This window comes from Furipterus horrens, unplaced genomic scaffold, assembly GCF_987537825.1.
Source record: "Furipterus horrens unplaced genomic scaffold, mFurHor1.1.pri manual_scaffold_6, whole genome shotgun sequence".
In the NCBI taxonomy this organism is placed as follows: Eukaryota; Metazoa; Chordata; class Mammalia; order Chiroptera; family Furipteridae; genus Furipterus; species Furipterus horrens.
Genome location: NW_028327176.1, coordinates 93395398 through 93414985, shown reverse-complemented (window position 1 = coordinate 93414985; position 19588 = coordinate 93395398). Strand labels below are relative to the sequence as shown.

Below are 19588 nucleotides of genomic sequence, written 5' to 3'. Positions count from 1 at the left end.
GTGGGTTTTTCTACCATGTGGCTGAACACAAATTCCTATATATGCTTCAAAACACTAATTCTGTGGGGTGTCCCAAGGAAAAAGTCCTCTTTAGATAAATAAATTGAGAGAATACTAATTTAAACACTGTGAACCCAGATTTTTTTGGCAGTTCTTCTCTGAGCACTGTGGCTCTGGGAGGTAATAGAAGTGTTTTCCTAGGGCCATTGTGAGAACCTGATTTTTATCAAATGCAATTTGGGAAATGCTAGATTAGATGACCTCTTTAGATTTCTCTCCTCTTGAACATACCATGACTCCCTACCTCGAAGAGACCAAGCAGATGGCCAGGCCCACAAGCAGCCTTGGTATTCACCCTTAATGGGACATGCGTGTGACAAAGAAGTGAGGCCTGTGAGGCTGGTTGGAAAAGGGCAATGAACGAGATTAAAAGACTCAAGAAGTACCAATTCTTCTCTCACTCCCCTTTCCAAGCCATGATTATCACTCACCTGCAGGAATTAAAACAATGTTGATCATGGCCAACACTTATTGATCATTTACAACATGCTAGGGACTGTGCTTCACACAGATGATCCCATGCAATCCTTGCAAAAGTGGAAAATATCCCTTTAGCTTGCCCATTTTATAGATGAGAAACCTAACACCTATTGAGAGATGTCAAATGTTTATCCAAGGTTGCATGGCTACCATGTGACAGAACAAGGACTCTATCCCCAATGTTTACCAACTTCAATGGCTGCATTCCTCCATCCTCCTATGCCAAGTACACATTTTGTCTGTAGATGGTGAACTTCTACTTGACATATTGCTTTTCAGGTGTCCCTTATCTTTTGTGTGTACATCCCAATTCATGGAGTGAATAAATTGGGGATTCAGAAGGGCAGAGCCTGTACCCCCATGAGTTTGGATATATTATCTTCTCCTTCCTCTGTACTTTGCCATAGTGTTTAGAGGCCATGCCTCCACAATGCAGGACACTCAGCCAAGACGGTCTCTCTGACATTTATCACAGGCTTCACAGGAGGAAATATGTGCTCAGGTGAGCCTCTGGGGCCAGTAATGAGTGATGCAATGGAGGTGGAGCCAGGAAGAAAACTCTGGGAAGATTAGCTCCAGCTAAGAGCATCCTCAGCTCTGCAGGCTTATCCATCAGGGTACTTAAGACCAACATTGTATGTGTCACTTGGTGGGCTTGGATCATGTCTCAAATCCTCAACCTGCCACCTGAGACTACCACACTCAATCACTTTCAGGTAGACACATCCATTCTTAACAAAGTATTTAGAGCATGCTAAATAATCAATCCCCAAGACTCATTTAAAATATCTTCCTTATCAAAGCATAAAGCAAAGTACCTGATCCATAACCATAAATGTTAGGTCCTTTCGTTCCCAGAACCCCCTTCCTGGCTTACCTATCTAAGCCTCCTGGAGTCAACCAATCCACAAACATAGCCCAAATTGCCCAAAGCTATTACAATTTGAATTAAAGGGGCCTCCTCATTATGCCGGTCTTTCCAGTTGCATGACAAATGCATATAGAAATATACAAAGTGCTGACTATTCTCTGCTGGTCCCTCCACCTGCACCCCTTGCCCTTATCTACCACACTTCTGCCCAGGAGGATGACTTCTCTGAAATGCATCACCCAGGTTCCTGGTCTTCCAGTGTCCAGTAGGATTTAAACAGTGGGAAGCAACAGCAGGTGACTGGAGTGTGGAAGAAGAGACCTCAGAGTGTTTATTCCCCATTCCCTCTGCTAAGCCACTGTCAGGCAGCAGCTATTCCTCTAGGACTACAGCTCCTGCAAAGAGGCCCCTGCCCCTCTTTGGCTTGAACTGGCCCAGGGCTCTGATGACACCCCCCACTCCTCCCTCACTCCTTCAGATGTAGAAGTGTAAAGAGCTTCTTGCTGTTGCTGGTCCCTGGGTATCTCACCATCTCCTTTCGTTCCTTATCTGGCTGCAAATAATCCTCTCATTAGATTCTTATCAGTTAAACCCTTTGGGAAGTGCCAACTCTTTCCTGCCCAGAGCCTGACTGCTATAAACTACAAGGTATATTCTCAGATCAACCATGTACCCAAGATTTGTGCCTCAAAGTCCCAATTTCATGTGATTTCCTTCCTATTAATTAAGGAGAGTTATATGATATATAAATAAGCAGGAGACACAGAGAAAAGACACCCAGCTTTAGTTCCCCGTGCCTGCACTATGCTATCCAGATAAGGGGATTGCTGCTGCAGAACTGAGCATTGAGGTTTACGGGGCTCGGTCAAGGACAGAAGCTGCACAATAGAGGACAGGGCTTAGACAAGATTCCAAGGGAGAGGGCACTGTAATAAAAAGTAAGGCACATAAAAGAGCTGAATGGACTGTATTTCAATAAGCACCCAGAGAAGTCAGCACAGTTTCACTGTCAAGGAAAAGAAAGTGAAGCAATTCCCAGTGAGGGGTACTTTCCCAATTCAGGGTACTTTCCCAATTCAGGGCAGGATGCTCGCAAGAGAAACAGAGTGGTAGCTGTTTTAACGAGTCACAAGGCTCAGAGACCTTCACAGAAATCAGGCAGTTATGTTAGTAGATGGAGATTCTTGAGCCCAAAGCAATGAGAAATACTTGAGACTGTTGGTCCCATGTGCTTATCAAAAGGATGTCAGGATGATGACTGTGGTCACTTGCCAGCACTAGCAAGAAATTCCAGTAATTCCCAAGGAAGAAATAGGATGAGAGAAGACTCCAGCAATCTGCAATATAGAGGGCGAGCCAGAAAGTTGCTCAATGGCCTCTGTTACTATGACCCTACTTTGCATCTTCACCAATATATCAAATTAGGATCCCAACAAATCCACAAATCAGAAAAATGGAGGTCAAGACTTTTAGTTCAAAAGCAGTGATGACTGTGTGCATAGGGGGCCAAACAGCCCACTTGAAGATGGTCACATCTACCTAAAACTTCCCACATGGACCTGGAGCAAATGGGCAGCAGCTTCCTATTCACCCTTCAGCATGCCCATGTGCCAATGGGCAGTGGACATGGATTGGGAGTTTGTGCCCATTTTAAAAAGCTAACTTTTTAAAACTAAAAAATATTTTATCTAAAGAAATAGATAATAAACTTTTTTATATCTATCACTGAGTATAAGAAATGAAATACGAGAGATATAAATGGAGCCCCTGTGTACTCCTCCCTGGCCTTCCTTCCTGCCTTCCCTAGGGGGAGCGACCTCTCTAAATTTAGTGGTATTTGCAAACATGTTTTTACACTTTAATTGCATATATAAATATTTGCAAATAAAAAGGTATTCTTTTATATTATTTTTAAACTTAATGACAATGGTACCCTTCTTCAACTTGCTTTTTCCACTAAATATTGTTCCTGAGATCATACCTCACTAGTACAGTCTATACATTTTTTTGTCTACTCTATTGTATAATATTCCATTGTATAGAAATATCAAATTATTTAACCAGGCTTCTGGTTGATGACAGACATTTGAGTTGCTTTCTAGCTCTTAAAACCCATGCTATAATGAATATTCCTGAACATATCTCATTTTCACATGTTTTAGTTTCTCTAGACTTACCTAGGAGTGAAATTGCTGAGCTATAAGGTAAGTGCACCTTTAGTTTTACTAGATAATACCAAACTGTTCTCCAAAGTGTTTATACCAGTTTAATTCCCACCATTAGTGAATGGGAATTATCTCTGGCTCTACACCCAGTGTGATGAATACCAGTTTGGGACCAATCTGGTAAGTGTTGTTAAATGGTGTCTCCCTGTTATTTCAGTTTATGGTATTTCCCTGATTCCAAGTAAGGTTGAACATCTTTTCATATTTTATTATTCTACAAGCATCATCTTACTGTTAAAATTATATTAGCATGCTTTTAAAAACCAAAAATAATTTTTCTTTTAACTTATAAAAGTTTGAACAAGTTGTGCATCTCATCACCTCTTCACTGGAAAAAAAGAAAGAAATAGAGGCAGTGGAAAGACTTCCTTTTGTAGGTCGGCTTTGAGATAGCGAGTTGTGTAACAGGCCACAACATTAGGGATGAAACACGCACAAGAAGCATACAGTCCAACAATCCCTGGGCAGTGTGGCAGGTACATTTTTCTAGATTTTTGTCAACCCTGTCTAGGAAAATTCCCAATGTTTTCTTTGTGTCCTATGCACACATCTATGTAGATGTCACAAAGGGAATGAAGGAACCAGAGAGGCCATCTGTCCATCTTCCCACAGCGAGCACCACATATTCACCATTCCAACAGTTGAAACCACTCATCTGATAACAACAGAAACCTGGAAGGAGATTCCATAAATCCCCAACATTCTTAAATGGAATCCAAATCTCTCAACTTTGAGCATTTCCATGGACTAGTATTCCTCACTTCCAGATCCTTCCTCGACAACACTGTTAGTACTTTGGACACTCACCTCAATGTCCCCAAAGAGGACAAATGAACTATTTGGAAATGCATGAGAGCAGAGACCACATCTCATTCAACTTGAAAGTTCTAGGGAGCATTTGACTTACGTTTCTTAAAAAAGGAATTTCTGCCATATTAAATCTTCTTTTTCTCAGCTTTAAGACAGAGTAATCATGGAAATAGACAAAACCTTTTGCTTCGGGTATAAAAGAAGTCTGAACTGTACCTAGGGACACTTCTTTTCCATGAAGCCTTCCCTGACTTCTCCCATCTCAAAACATCCTTTCTCTCACTACGGACCACACAGTACTAGAATTCCAGTGAAAAGCACACTGTTTGGCAAATAATAATAATGGTTAAGATTTACTGAATACATACTATGCTCCAGACACTGTTTTAACTATTTGACATGTATTAATTTTGTCCTCATTTGGGGATAGGTACTATTACAGTCAACATTTTACAGATGAGTAACCTGAGCCTCAGGGAGGATAAATACTTGTCCAAGGCTACAGTTTTGGTGGTATTGGGTTGGCCAAAAAGCCCATTTTTTCCATAAAACAAAAGATGCATTTTTCATTTTCACCAATAAGTTGACTGACTTGGATATTTTGAGTATGTCAGCCATCTCCCACTATTGACCTCTAGTGGATAGAGGCCAGGGGTGCTGCTAAAGACCTTCCAATGCATAAGACAGGCCCAAAGAATTATTTGGCCAGAATGTCAATAGGGCCAAGGAACTTTTCAAACCACTTCTGACATGTTTGATTAGTCACAGCACCATCCCCATACACTGTAAAAACATTTTTTGGATTTCAGTTGCATTTTTACCTTTCTTCAAATAATAAAGCATAATATGTCAAAAATGCTACATATCTTCTTCCATCTTCGATGTTAAAATGGCTGCAGAAAAATACACCAGTTTTGATGTTTTTGAATGCATGCCAACATGACAGCTGTCACAATACAATCTAACAAAGTTTTTTCAAATGAAGTTAAAGACAACTAAGTGCCACTAGAGCCATCATATGGAAAAAAACTGAACAAACTTTTTGTCCAACCCAATATTTGAATTTGGATCCCAGCAGTCTGACCCCAGAATCTTCACTAGAAGCCACCGTGCTACACAAGGCTGCTGGTGGACACACACAAGCCCTTACATGCTTCTTGCTGTTCTGATGAAAAAGCCTCTGTGGGCTTAATGAGAAATTAATTAGCCTTTGCATCTATATCTTTGATACGCCCACATCGAATCTCTAAGGCCTTGAAGAATTTGCTGATTCCTTCCTTATTTATTAATAAAAGTTCCCAGTCACATGGGCTTGTAACATATGTCCTATAAGCCTCACTTTAAGAGAATGGAGGCCCCAGAGGGGGAGTGAATTTTGCTCAGCAGGGTTCATTCCCCAGGACCCACTGCAGCCTTACACCAAGTGCTTTGCAATAGTTGTTGAACCACCACAAATTAAAGACTAAGGATTACACAGCATTTAGCAGTGTAGCAAGCACTTTGGTTTTTTTTTTTTTTTTGAGCACTTTTCATATGCCCTGCATCATGGACTCACAGAACTCCTGTACCACAGGTAGTACTACTATTTCCATTTTACAGGTGACTCAAACCCAGGTTTAGACATGCTAAATTGCTAAATCACTCACCTAAATAAGCTCAGCTAATTAGTGGATGGCTGAAATTTCAACCTAGATCCTGACCCCAAATCCCACAATACAATCTCTTTAAGTTGATCCCTTTTGCTCTTTGTCCTTTGTATGTTATGCAGGTTTATATACACAACTGACTTCTCTCTCTGGGCCAGTGGAATAGGAGTCAGATGAAAAAAAGAGGAAAGAAAGAATCTAAACTAAGCTTGTTCTAAGAACTATGAATGAATAAATGAATGAATACATGGATAAAGGACATATACAGTCAACAAGTATTCCCTGAGTGCTAACCCTGTGCCTGTCACCTGGACAGGTGCTGTCCGTAACACAGTGACTAAGGCATATCCCTAGCTTTCTAGGGGCTTCTCCTCACTTGGCATATGCATGTCAATGGTAACTGGGTCTGTCAAAGGAAGCTTACCTTGTCAGAACCACGTTTGAGCAGGGAATGGTATGGAGAGAAGACGCAGCCAGACCATATTTTAACATAAGCAAAGTAGACCAGAAGTACATCACACCAGGGCAAATTCCTGACAAAGACAGTGCTCTGAAAGAATTAAAAAGAACCTGGACAGCCCCACTGACCAGGAGAGTGATGCCCACTCAGACTTGCAGGTGGTGGGCATATATTCTAGTTTTTGACAGTGCCTAGTCATGTCTGCTTCCCCAGTGTCCAGTCCAGTTACTGCCCTTTTCACTCTTGAAAGAGTCCTGGTTTAGACAGTAAATTATATGGTCACCCTTGCCTTCCAGGAAATTTATGACTCTCCAACAGCCCCAGGGCAGGAAAACAATTTGGATTCTCAAGGTCACTGAGTTGCTCCTTTTTACAGAGCATCTCCTCACACCCACCACCCCACAACTGACACAGGTTCTAGGGGAACAGCCCCCACATCCATGTCTGTGTTTCTATCCAGTGTTAGAACTGAAGCCAAAACTACTCACCAATAGATTCCAAAATGCAAGAGTTTTAAATTCAAGCATATGTTTTATATTCTGACTCTGAAAGTTTCTTCCTGTATGATCTTGGGCAAGTCACTCAACCTCTCTGACTCTCAGTTTCTTCATCTGTAAGATGAGAACAGCCATCTCATCTCATGGGATAGTTGTGAGGATTTAGCACAGTGCCTGGTATGCGGGACATGCCTATCCCAGCTGGCTTTCTAGAACACATGAACTCTCAGATACAAAGAGCATGGGGAATATGAACATCTTGGGAACCCTGGTGTATTACTGGGCCTCAAGCCACTTTACTACCAGGTTGGAACTGCTTCATCTTTACATAAAATCAAAAACACGGTACAACCACTTCGTAAAGCTGTTTGTCAGTATCTCCTACAGCTGAACATATGCATTCCCTATGATCCAGCAGTTCCACGCCCAGGAACACATCAACACAATGCATCCATATGTTCACCTAAGGACGAGTGCACAGATGCTCACAGCAAGACTGTATAACCACCGAAATGCCCATCCACAGAAGGGTAAATAAATAAAGCGTGTATAGCCACATAGTGGAATACTACACAACAATGAGAATAAATGATCTATGCAACAACATGATGCTGAGCAAAAGAAACCAGACACAAACGGATATGCACTGTATGCCTCCATTTACGTGAAGTTCAAGAATAGGCAAAACTAATCTATGGAGCTAGGTTTCAAGTTCATGGGAGGGTAGTAGCCAAAGAGGCATGAGGGGCTTCTCTGGGTGGGGAAAGGGGGCTTTGGAATGTTCTGTTTCTTGATCCAGATGCTGGTTACACAGATGTGTTCGGTTTGTGAAAATCCATTGAGCTATATACTTATAAACTGTGTATTTTTTATGAATCATGTTGAACTTCAATAAAAACTTTAAATAAAATTTTAAATGGAAAACATCTTTTTTTTCGGTAGAGAGTTGAACAGTATAAGTAGGCAGTGGACACTTAGCAAAAACCCATGGGATATTTGATTTAATAAATGTTGTTGTGTCTCCACTCTGTCCCAGGCACTGTGCAGGGTGCTGGACAAACAGAGCTAATAAGACTTAGTCCCTGTTCTCCATCATCATCTCCATTGTCACCTCCATCACCTTCATCATCATCACTACCATTCCTCAGTGCTTACTAAGTGCTGGCCATGGTTTCAACTACTTTTTCTTTACCTTTTTTTCTTTTTTTACCAAGTTATGCATCAATTTTATCTTCATAACAACCTATTTTGAAGATAAGAAGACTAAGGCACAAAGACATGAAGTAACTCATGCAAGGTCACCCAGCTAACAAGAAGCAAAGCCAGACTCCGAACCCAGGGCCTGTGCTCTGAACCACGGCCTTATATACTCAGAAATCTGGCTTGTTTCTCAGTGCTGTCAGCCCCAGCTTCCATTTAGGCAGCCACAGATTTCAATAACATTACCTCTGTTCAGGGCAACAGTGATAGTAAATCACAACTGTTTGTCTCAGAGGAGGTTTCTAACTCTCCCTCTGGGCAGCTGCCAGCCCAATTGATAGAGATTCAATAAGAAAAGAAGAGCTAAAATAGCTTGGCCCTTCTACTGCCTACAGGCCACAGAAACCTGAATTTGCTTCGAACTCACTTCAAAGCTGCCTCTGCCACTGTGGAAATATTGACGGATCTCCCCACTAACCTGGCAGGCATCACCCTTTACTGGCTGCCCAGTCAGGGGACCTTGAGGCTGGGGGCTGTGGCATCTGGGAGGAAGTGAGGGAGGTAGTGTTGACACTGACCCCCACAAATGTGGTCAGAGCTTGAACTGTGAGTCTAGGTCATGGAGTCTGGCACAAGGAGCATCAATCATGCAGGCAAACTTTGCTTTGGCACTCGGGGAAGACCATCAGTGTACTTAACCTGAAGGGCAGAATGTTTAGCTCACAGAGCCAAAGACCGCTGTGCTTGGGGAAAACGAGTAAGAAACAAACATCCACAAGGACAAATCAGATCTGGCAGAGACTCTCACAGGAATGATGTGAATACCTGTGCAGGCAGGAAGGTGGCTCCCAGGGGGCCAGCAGGGACCTCTGAGACCACCTCCTTTATATTACAGAAGCACCAGTAAGATGGAAAGAAAGTCCCAAAGGTCAGCTGGTCCAGGCCCCTGTCTCCAGGATGGCAACAAAAGCATCTGGTCATGCTTCTACCCAGAAATACCCCACCCTCTGCCTAGCATGAGGAATGGGAACAGGGGCAGAGGCAGATGCAAATTTAGCAATAAAAATCAAAACATGTGCTCAATTAACCCTGCTTATAGAGAAATCCATTGGGTCTCACCTAGAAAACACACAACATAGAGCACAAGAAAAAATGTACACTTTTACATATTCTAACAGAGCCACCCCCCATGATTACCTAGAACAGTGGTTCTCAACCTGTGCGTTGCGACCCCTTTGGGGGTCGAATGACCCTTTCATAGGGGTCGCCTAAGACCATCGGAAAACACATATATAATTACATATTGTTTTTGTGATTAATCACTATGCTTTAATTATGTTCAATTTGTAACAATGAAAATACATCCTGCATATCATATATTTACATTACAATTCATAACAGTAACAAAATTACAGTTATGAAGTAGCAACAAAAATAATTTTATGGTCAGGGGTCACCACAACATGAGGAACTGTATTAAAGGGTCACGGCATTAGGAAGGTTGAGAACCACTGACCTAGAACGTAATGGACACCTCCGAAGCAACTTCATATAAAACAGCACAATGTCTGGAGCAGACAGGGGGCTAGGAAGGGCTCTTGGAACCCACCACCTGGGAGAGAGGGGACTGTGGGAGGCAGCGCTGGGCAGAGGGAGAAGTGCAGCCGCATTCAGTTCAGCCTCAGTGAAGGCCTCCACCAACCGCATGGGGACCCCTGAAACCGGGAGGTCGTTTAGCATTTCCCCACATGAGGACAGAGGGGCCAGGCCTTCATCACTCCCACCCATCACTGGGCGCAGGTGACCCAGGAGGGAATGTGGGCGGGAGTGACTATGGGCAAGGCAACTCTGAGCTGAGGAAATTCCAGAGAAGGCTGCCCACTCCCAGCACTGCCTGCACAGGGGTCTGGGTGGCACAGCTCCATGTCCACTATGTAAAATTTGGACTCCTAAGCAATCAGAGTGTAGAGTCCACACACCTGCCCATTATACAACACTGCCTGATCTGCTCCATCAGAACTGTTCTCCAACCTCATGTACAGTCTCTGATGTTTCCTGCATCGTCAGTGATGAGGAGACCCCAGGAGGGAAGGCTAAATCCGATGAGGGGGGTGGGGGAAGCCACAGGGCCTGATGCTCAATAGCTTCCCTAGGGACAAATGAGGACCACACACAACATGTAGTCATACCCCATGATGGCCAGCAGGCCTGGTACATCACTCACACAGCCTGAGTGCTAAAGCAAAGCTTTCTTGGGTGATGGATGCTTGGTATGTCAGACTCGGGGGCCCAAATTAGTGATTGGCCAGATGAAACCACATTTGATATCTTACTTACGGAAAAATAAACATCCCTGTGAGGATGGCATGATCTCAAATATATACAGCTGTATGTTGGTATAAAGATATCAGAAAAAAAAAAAGAGCTTGATCCATTGTCGGAATGACCTTGACATAGGGTCAAAGGGAAGAAAAGTGTGCTGTGAAGTAACCTGCACAGTTAGATTCAATTTCAGTGAAAAACAAACACTCTGACAAGATCTTGCTCTACCTGCACACATAACTGTAGGTATTTGTATGAACAAAGGAAAAGATATGAAGAAAAATCATTCTAGGCTATTTATATTAATTACCAGGATATGGATGGGGGTTAAGATGTTTTTTTTTTGTTTTTTGTTTTTTTTTTTTTTGTATCTCTGAACAATATTGATTCACTTGTTTAAGCAAGAAAGAATTACTTTCATAATTTGGAAAAATCAAATGAAGAATACATATTTTTGAATGATTGGCATAGCACCAAATACATAATGGGGACATATATAAACATAATTTTTCATTCTCTTTCCTACCTCCCCTCTTAGGAGCCAGCTCCTAATTGTCCCTTTGGGGTTGATGAGAAGGGATATTTAATTGCCCTAGTCGATGTGTTTCATTTGGTTGGAATGTGTCCTGTACACTGAAAGTTTGCTGGTTTGATCCCCAGTCAGAGCACATGCCTAGGCTACGGGTTTGGTCCCCAGGTGGGGCACGTAGGAGAGGCAACCAATCAATGTCTCTCTCCCATTGGTATTTCTTTTCCTCTCTCTCTCTCTCCCTCTCCCCCTCTCTCTAAAATCAATAAGCATGGCCTCAGGTGGGGATTTAAAAAAAAAAGGGGGGGGGGGGATATTTAATTCAAGGCCAACATTTTTCTGTACCCTCCCCTTAACCATTAGAAGAGAACTTCATTTTAATATTATTCCACACACTATATCTGCCACCAACATAAATCTGCCACTAAAATCTATAAAAATTATGCAATGCATTCTGTTGTCAAATGGCAATGCTGTGAATGATCTGCTGTTTGCTATTATCCATGACCACGCTTCTCTCTATCACCGTGCTACTGAAAGCTGACCATAGCAAGCTAACTCCCCATCATCCTGGCACATATACACAAAAGGCCCAACTTTTCACATCTGCTGACAGGAAGTCAAAGACTGGGTTTTAAGTGTCTTCCATACTTCTTTGTCCCTGGCTGCACCCTAGGAGGGGTGTCCCAGAGAGAAGGAACCACCACAGAGTGAAGGGAGAAGGACACAAAGGGTCCACATATGTCTTTAAACTGGGCAGCTCTTCTGTATCTGGTGAGCTATGGAAATTCTCTCTTGCCATCCCATCAGCACCTACGCAAGTGTTATTATTTCCTCAAGAGTTAACTCAGGTATCGTTGCATTGAATCAAGGGTTCATTGATACTACTTGGCTACCGGGTATGGACTCAACAACGTAGTTTGACTTTTATGAGCTCCAAACATGTAGAAAGCAAGGTGGAGACTGTAATGCAGTGTTAACTGTTATGACAGAGCTGTATGTCAAGTTCATGGGGTTGGGGGGGGGAGCGCTTAAAAATGGAGTTTGAAGGAGAAGGGGACACCTGAGCAAGTCTGGCAGGAAAAGTAGAACAGGAAGATAAAGATCAGGAAGGGTCTTTCAGGCAGAAAGAACTATGAATAAGGGTATAGAGGTGGGACATGCTTGTGACTAGATTCAGTGTAATAAAATCCAGGTTAACCCTTGAGGAGTGATAGGGATTGTCAGTTGACACAGCAGTCAGCCATATAGGAGCCGCTCACTCACACATCCAGAGGCCTGATCCGTGTTGTCTTAGAGGATACCTTTCACCTCAGGAACCTCATATCGTTTTTGTTTTTGTTTTTTCATCACACTAGCTTACAGACTGATTATTTTTCCCTTATTCTGTCCATGAAAGTGGATTTAGATTTTGACTTCAATCTAGTTTTTGTTCTACTTGGTTAACTGCAAGTAACTACAACAATAACCATGATAATAGGAGTTAACATTTGCTGAGTGCTTAGTCTAGGTCAAGGGTTGACGATCCTCACAACCATCCTGAAAGAGACGTATTATTTATCATCATCCCTGTTTTTCAGATGAGAAAACTGAGACTCAGAGAGGTGAAATAATATTCAATGGAATAAGTGGCAGAGCCAGGATTCAAACACAGGTTTGTCTGATTCTAGGACCCATATTCTTGACCACCATGCTGCAGGCACTCTTGCTAGGTTTACTTGTTCCATTTCTGTCTGTGATCTAGAGCAGAAGCCACCAAACTTTCTGCTAAAGGGCCAGACAATAAATATTTTGAGCATTGTGAATTATACGGTCCTTATTACAACATTCACCTAGGCCCTGTTAGCATGAAAGCAGCCATAGACAACACATAAATAAATGATGTAGCTGTGTTCCAGTAAGACTTTATGTATATAACAAAGTGACAGGTTGCATTTGACTGTTGAGATCATTGTCTCCTAATCTATAGCAATTTGTTCGTTCATACATTCAGCCAGCGTTTAATGAGTGTCTACCTTGTGCCTGACACTATTCTAGGTTCTGGGAATACAAAGAGAACCATGCAAGCCCTCACCCCTATGGAACTTACTAGCAAAGTCTTGCCTGTTCGTCTTACCTATACCTGGTACACTGAACCCTAACCTTGGTACAGTATTCTTCACTCTACCTCAGACCCATGGCTCTCAACTTAGACTCCAGTTCACCTGGGAGCTTGTAGAACTCTCCATGCCTGGGCTCTACTCCCCAGAGATCCTAATTCAATTGGTCTGGGGTGAGCCCAGGTATTAATAATTTTATGCTCCCCAGCTGATTCTAATGTGCAGCCAGGGCTGCAACCCGCTGCTCAGATCCTCCTTCACTTCCTATTACTTCCACTTACCTACCGTGTGAATTAGGGTAAGACTTTTAGCCCACAGAGTAAGAGCCATAAAATGTGGATAATAGCAATCTCATAGGATTATTATGATGATGAAATAAGGCCATGTGCTTTCCAAATAGTAGCATGTTATACAAATGTTAAAGTACTGTTGTCATTCTGCCATTACTATTAGGTTTTCAGGTTAGCTACTGACTCAATGGTTTCTCTCCCCAGTTTTGACTTTGACTCTTGGAGCCAAGACAGTGTTTGGGATTTCTAAAACAAGCTAGAGAGTGCTGACCTGTGCCCCACTTTTGTATTAAATATCTCCATTTCCAGATTGAGATAGCTGACCTTTGAGCACTAATTTTAAGCCTTCAATAAGTGCCTTATTTATGTTCACTCATATACAGATGTCCAAACACATGTACTTTCGTGAGCTTAGCTACAGAAGGAAAAGGCATGAACATTTTTCTCAGCACCAAGCAGTTTGCTAGGTCTTTCTTATATATTATCTCACTTTGTCTTCAGAACAACCCTGGGATGTGAGAATAGTTATTGTTCTCATTTAGAAGATGAAGAAGAATCAGAGAGGTTGAACAGCTTGACTTCTGGTGCCAGAACTCACACCTGGGTCTACTTGGTTCTGAAGCTTTCCCCATGGAACCAGAAGGCATCCTACAAGTCATTCATCTCCTCTTTGGCCAGAGATAAACTGTCTAAAGTTTATTTTTTCCAGGTTTCCTCTTTTCTTTTTTTGGAGAGGTAGGTCCAGAAAGAATCCCACAACACCTGCTAATACCCATAGTCTGAAAAGCCTTGCACAACCCAAGCATGATACACAGGTCCAAAAAAAGAAAAGGCATTTCCTCCCTACACAGCATCTTGACGGTGCAGTTTTAAAACCTCATAATGAAACAAAAAACAAACAAACCCAAAAAATGTGGAGAGAGAGTTGGAGAAATAGATAGTGCCAGGACTGAGGAATTCACTGACCCCCAATCTGGGCCATCTCAAGAGATGTTGGCCAGTGGCTGAGCCTCTTAAAAGCTGAAAAGTCATCCCAGGCCATCGTTAAAGAGAGCGCTTGAACAAAACAGAAACAAATGTGATCCTTAAAGTTTTAAATGTCAACTTGAAGAATAACTTAGAAGCACTAAGATGGGCCAAGAGAACCTGCAGCTGCTCTTTCCAGCATCGGATGCTCCTTCTGCCCTTGGACTAGTCAATTCCCTACCCCAACTCCACCATACCCACCGGGAAAGTTTACAGATGCCTAAAGCTTCCATTTTTTACAACCCATCAGAGACTCCCCTTACCCTGACCTCAGCACTTTGAGGCACAGTGGCTACCTAACAAGCCTGACCTCAGGTTTGTTCTTCAAGACTCAACTGGTTCTTCCACCTCATTTTCTTTTCTTTTTTTATTGTTGTTCTATTACAATTGTCCCAATTTTCCTATTACTCTCCACTGCCCTGCCCCCCCCTCGACTCCCACAGTCAATCCCCACCCTGTTGTCCATGTTCATGGGTCATTTATACACACATGTTCCTTGACTAGATCTTTCTCCTTCTTTCCCCCTTCCCCCTCCCCTCTGATCATTTTCTTAAATTCTTTTTTTCTTTTCACTGCCCTGATTGGGTGTTTTCCACTATCTTGTCTCCTCTAAATCACTGATTCGATTCTCTGCTTCATCTAATCTGCTGTTGATTTATTTGGAAGGAACACTTGGTAAAGTATATGATTATCTAACCACTATGCTGTACATCTGAAACTAATACAAACTGTAATTGAAAATAAAATTAAAAAATAAAAAGGTTAAAAGTAAAAAAAGAGACAGCTGGTTTTTGATCTTGCTGCCCCACCCCCACCAAGCACAGACAACCTGCACAGCTGCCCTTCCCCCTCTGGAGAGAGCTCTCACAGGAGTGTTTCCAGGGCAGATATCCAGGTTGCCGGGTGGCTCCTCCCACCCTTCAGGGTAATGGGCCAGGTGAGCTCTTGGGTAATCCCCACCAGCCACCTTTTTCTAGAAGGAGCAAGTAAAGGAGACCAGAGCCCTAGAAACTCCACCCCCTGGCCTTCAATGATGGAAAACACATAGCCAGATTTGGGGGGCAGGTCCTTTCGGAAACAATACAGGCTCCGTGGCTGAAAACCTCAAGATGAAATTATGTTAGTCCCTTTATTAAAGGTCTACAACATTGCTAGCTCTGTTTTTATCCTTTTACATAAATATCATTTTTGTAATAACCTCGGGCGGTAAATATTATCCTCAGAATGGTTTCATAGATGAGGACGCTGAAGCTCACAGGAGTAAGGTCTCCCAGGTGACTAACCCTCTCCTGGGCAGTGCTCCGAAGCCTGCGCTCTGTCCTTGCACCAGGCTGTGTCTGTAGTCCAGACCTGAAGGGCACAGGATCCCTGGACACAGAGATTCTGGCTGTAGAGATCCAGAGGGCCATCTGCTATCAAAGCCAAAGACAACAGCCACGTTGTTTTTCTGCCAGGTGTGTTTGCCCTTTAGACCTTCAGGAGAGCCTAAGAATGAATGCATCCTAAGTATTCTCATCTCAGGGATGACTAAAGAGCTGGCCAGATCTTGAGCTGATAGAAGGGACACTGAGAAGGTTTCACTATCAGCCCAAGCGTCAGTGGTCTAGGAATCTGTCCAGGTCTCAAGTTGGTGAAAATGTCTCCCAGAGAAAACCCAGAGGGGTCAGGATTCCACTGACCATCTGGAGAAACCCACATAATGAAAGAGTAAAAGCGCAGTTCTCTCCTTGAGAAGGAACAAGGGTATTTCTGGGCGTCCACTTCCAATAGGTCCCTCTATCCCTGGGTGTTCAGCGTTCTGTTTATAAATAGTGGGAATACTTAAAATTGGTCCTTCCATTGGGTCTACTGAAGTAAAAAAAAGCAAGCCTTTGCCTCATTGGTTATCTTTGCACCCTCCTGACTACAGGCACTGAGGCTTGCCGTCTCCTTCACCTGTGGGTTCCAAGGCTCTTCAGTGAGGGACAGAGTTTAACCTGTTTAGTGGCCAAATCTTTCGGGGCAGGAGGTTGGGGAAAAAATTGGGGAGAAAGCATGTTCCCATAAAGAGCAGTAGTCTCTCAACTACACCCAAAGAAGAAACATTCACAGGGCTTCCTACTGGTTCTGCCCTCACATCCTCCCCCTTCCCTGAAAGCCTGACTCTCTTCTCAGTTCTGGCGCCCAGAAGTTTCTCTCCTCTTTTCATCCTGATGGGGGCACAAGTATTCCCTCAGCATCCCAAGAGGAGAGAAAAAGCTCTGAAAACTCCACTAAGAGTTATGTGCCAGAGCGTGCAACTTATCAGGCAGCAAGACATAATAGCACAGTTGTGTGTATGTGTGTGTGTGTGTGTGTGTGTGTGCGCAGCTCCCAGCACAGATGAGAAAAGGGCTGTTTATGAGTCCATGCCTGAGGCCACAACTGTTACCACGAAGTCACAAACGTGTAAGCTTGTGCCTGCACGTGTGTCTCACGGGAACCCAGCTACCCCTGTTTACACACTTGTTTACACTGTTCCTAAAGTGACTTATTTCCTTTTTCATCACACTTAGATTGAAGATGTACTCCTGAAGTTAAACGAGTCTATTTTTGACATTGCTGTCTGCTCAGTCTATTATAGTGTTTCCCTAGGGGTCAATTTGTATAATTTTTAAAATCCTTCCCAAATCTCCAACTTCCTGTGGGTCCAAATTTCCTCTCTGTCCCTTCCTTCTCTCATTTTTCTAGGGCACAGGGAGAGTCCAGTAATGTTCCTCCCACCCAAACATTGTAGGTTGGCTCTATTGCAAAATACAAAACCAGAGACCAGGCTAGGGCAAAGCTGAAAGGGCTCTCTTTGTGGTCGCTGGTTTGTTGAACCCGGCTATTGACATCCAGCGCAGTGCATTGGGCAATTCAGGGCTGCGGGGTCCACAGAACCCGCGCCCCCTCTCCTCCCACTCTCAGGAGAACACAATTCCCCCTCTGCGTCCTAGGGAAAATCCATTTCCTCCATCAGCCAGCTTTTCAGAGAAATCCAAGAAACTGACACCAAAACTCAGATGGGGGGGAGGGACACAAAACTTTAAACTTTAAGTTTTTCAGAGATGGGAAGTGGCTTGCATTCCCATGCTGGCTTCAAGGAAAACCTGCAGGGCCTCTTTCCTAGAGAGGCTTGATTTTCCTTCTCACCTTCCCAGGAACTTTGCAAAACCTCCACAGAACTGTGCGAAAGTGGCCAAAGCAGAGAGAGAAGAGTTAAATCAAGCCCAGACCTCAGCAATCTGTGTTCAATTTTGATAAAAATCTCTCTCCCTCTCCTCACCACCCCCCTTCCTCCACCCCACAGCTCAGACATGTCTCTTTATGTTATGAGCTTGCATCTTGTTTGGGGCACCGCGGTGCTTCCAGAGAAACCGGCACGTCCCCCACCGTGGGCACATGTGGCAGACACATTCATCCCACTGCTGGGGCAGAACTGGACACAGAGCCACAGTGTCCTGGCCACCACCACCTCCTCCTCTTCCTCACCTTCCTTAAATTACCTGTCTCCTGACCAGATCTTTCCTTCCCGGTTAAGTCAAGGTCCCATGGCCTGGCGATGTCAGGGCCAAGGCAGGAGGCTTGGCAATGGCCACAGGTGCTAAGGTACCGAGAGTCAGGACTCCTTTCCTTGCTCCAAGCCCCACTGCCCACTGCTGCTGAGAGCAAGAACCTCCGGCTCCCCTTGCCCTGCGTGCTGGCCAGGGGCCAGGCTTGCAAGTGGGAGCTGGGCTTGTGAAGAGTTAAACCATCCGCGTGAAGGCACAAACTGAACCAGGACCAGACACGACCGAAAAAGTTGTCAGTGTGGGGGGTACCGGCTATGTTTGTCCACTTGTGACAACAAGGAATCAGATTTCAAAGCCACGAAAAAACATTTTTTAAAGTTTTCCAAAGACATTTCCTGTGTCCAGATGTGCTAATTCCGACAGACACTGACACACACACACCCCCGCGCGCGCGCACACACACGCACGCACGCACGCAGGCCCTGGGAGCCCACTCAGGGATCCGTGGTTCCTGCAAACACTTTGGAGAAACAAAACAGGCAGCTTGGAGAGACTTTGCCTTTCCAATCCGCTCTTTGCACTGTGGATGAAGTAGGGGGAGAAAAGTGGGGCAGTGCTGGCAGAAAGCTCCCCCACCCCGGCCCGGCACCCAACCCACGGACAGACGCGAAGCCCCGCAGGCCGGGCGGCCGCACTTACTCCGAGGCCCCCATGGCCGGCGCCGCTCCCAGCAGCCCGAACCCGGCGGCGCGCTCGCGGCCGCGCTCCGCTCCTCTCTCCGGACTCCGCTGCATTCAGAGAAACCACCGCCGCCGCCCCTCCCGACCGGCCCCGCTCCCCTGCCCGCCCCTCTCTGACGTCAGGCGCCTTGGAGCGGGATATTTATGGCCAGGATACTCTGAATTTTCCCTAGGTAGAGTTCTGATTGCAGTTCCTTGGGATTTGTAATTTTCACACTTTCAGACAGAAAGGAGGGGAGGGAGGAGGGGAGAGGGCAGCCGGCAGGGGCGAGGCAGACAATGAGGGTAGCTGTTTCCTACCTTGGCAAGGAGCCTTCTCAGGGCTCCCTCTGTTTTGGAAACATGTAAGGGTCAAGGAGGCAAAAGTGAGGACCTGGGCAGTAGGTTTCTCCTCGCTCCTCCCCTGGGCATCTGGCGCAAAGATCTGGTCTGAGAGGGGCAGGGGTCCAGGTGCGTGGGGAATGCCCTCTCCAACCTCAAAGGGTCCCTTTGTAGGACGGTAAGTCCAAGGAAGGTGCGAGGGCAAGAAAGAAGATAAATCAGGCAGAACAGAACAGCTAATTAGAAGCCCTGGTCCACACCCTAACAACTTTTCCATTTCTTCTTTGGGAGTGTGTATGTTTTAAAAAAAAAGTTTATTTTTATAAAATTATGTTCCACACTCCCTGCCTCTGTATAGCTTTTCCAACTCAGTGCCAGTCAATTCATCTTACTTCACTGCTTATATACAGAGTTTGAGCCGTTTACAATAGCTCTTATTCATACTTTTAAAGATTGCTTTTAATTTTTTTTCTTAAATGGGATTGTGATCCATCTTCTGG

At 44.2% G+C, this 19588-nt stretch overlaps 1 protein-coding gene across 1 annotated transcript in view; it reads right to left on the bottom strand.

The window, feature by feature from the left end:
• DAAM2 (dishevelled associated activator of morphogenesis 2) overlaps positions 1-18819 on the bottom strand; it is a 106111-nt gene extending 87292 nt beyond the window's left edge. Inside the window, exon 1 of the mRNA XM_090282346.1 lies at positions 18727-18819. The gene's annotated coding sequence lies outside the window, so the exon portion shown is untranslated. The remainder of the gene's footprint in view (positions 1-18726) is intronic.
• Positions 18820-19588: the final 769 nt, after the last annotated feature.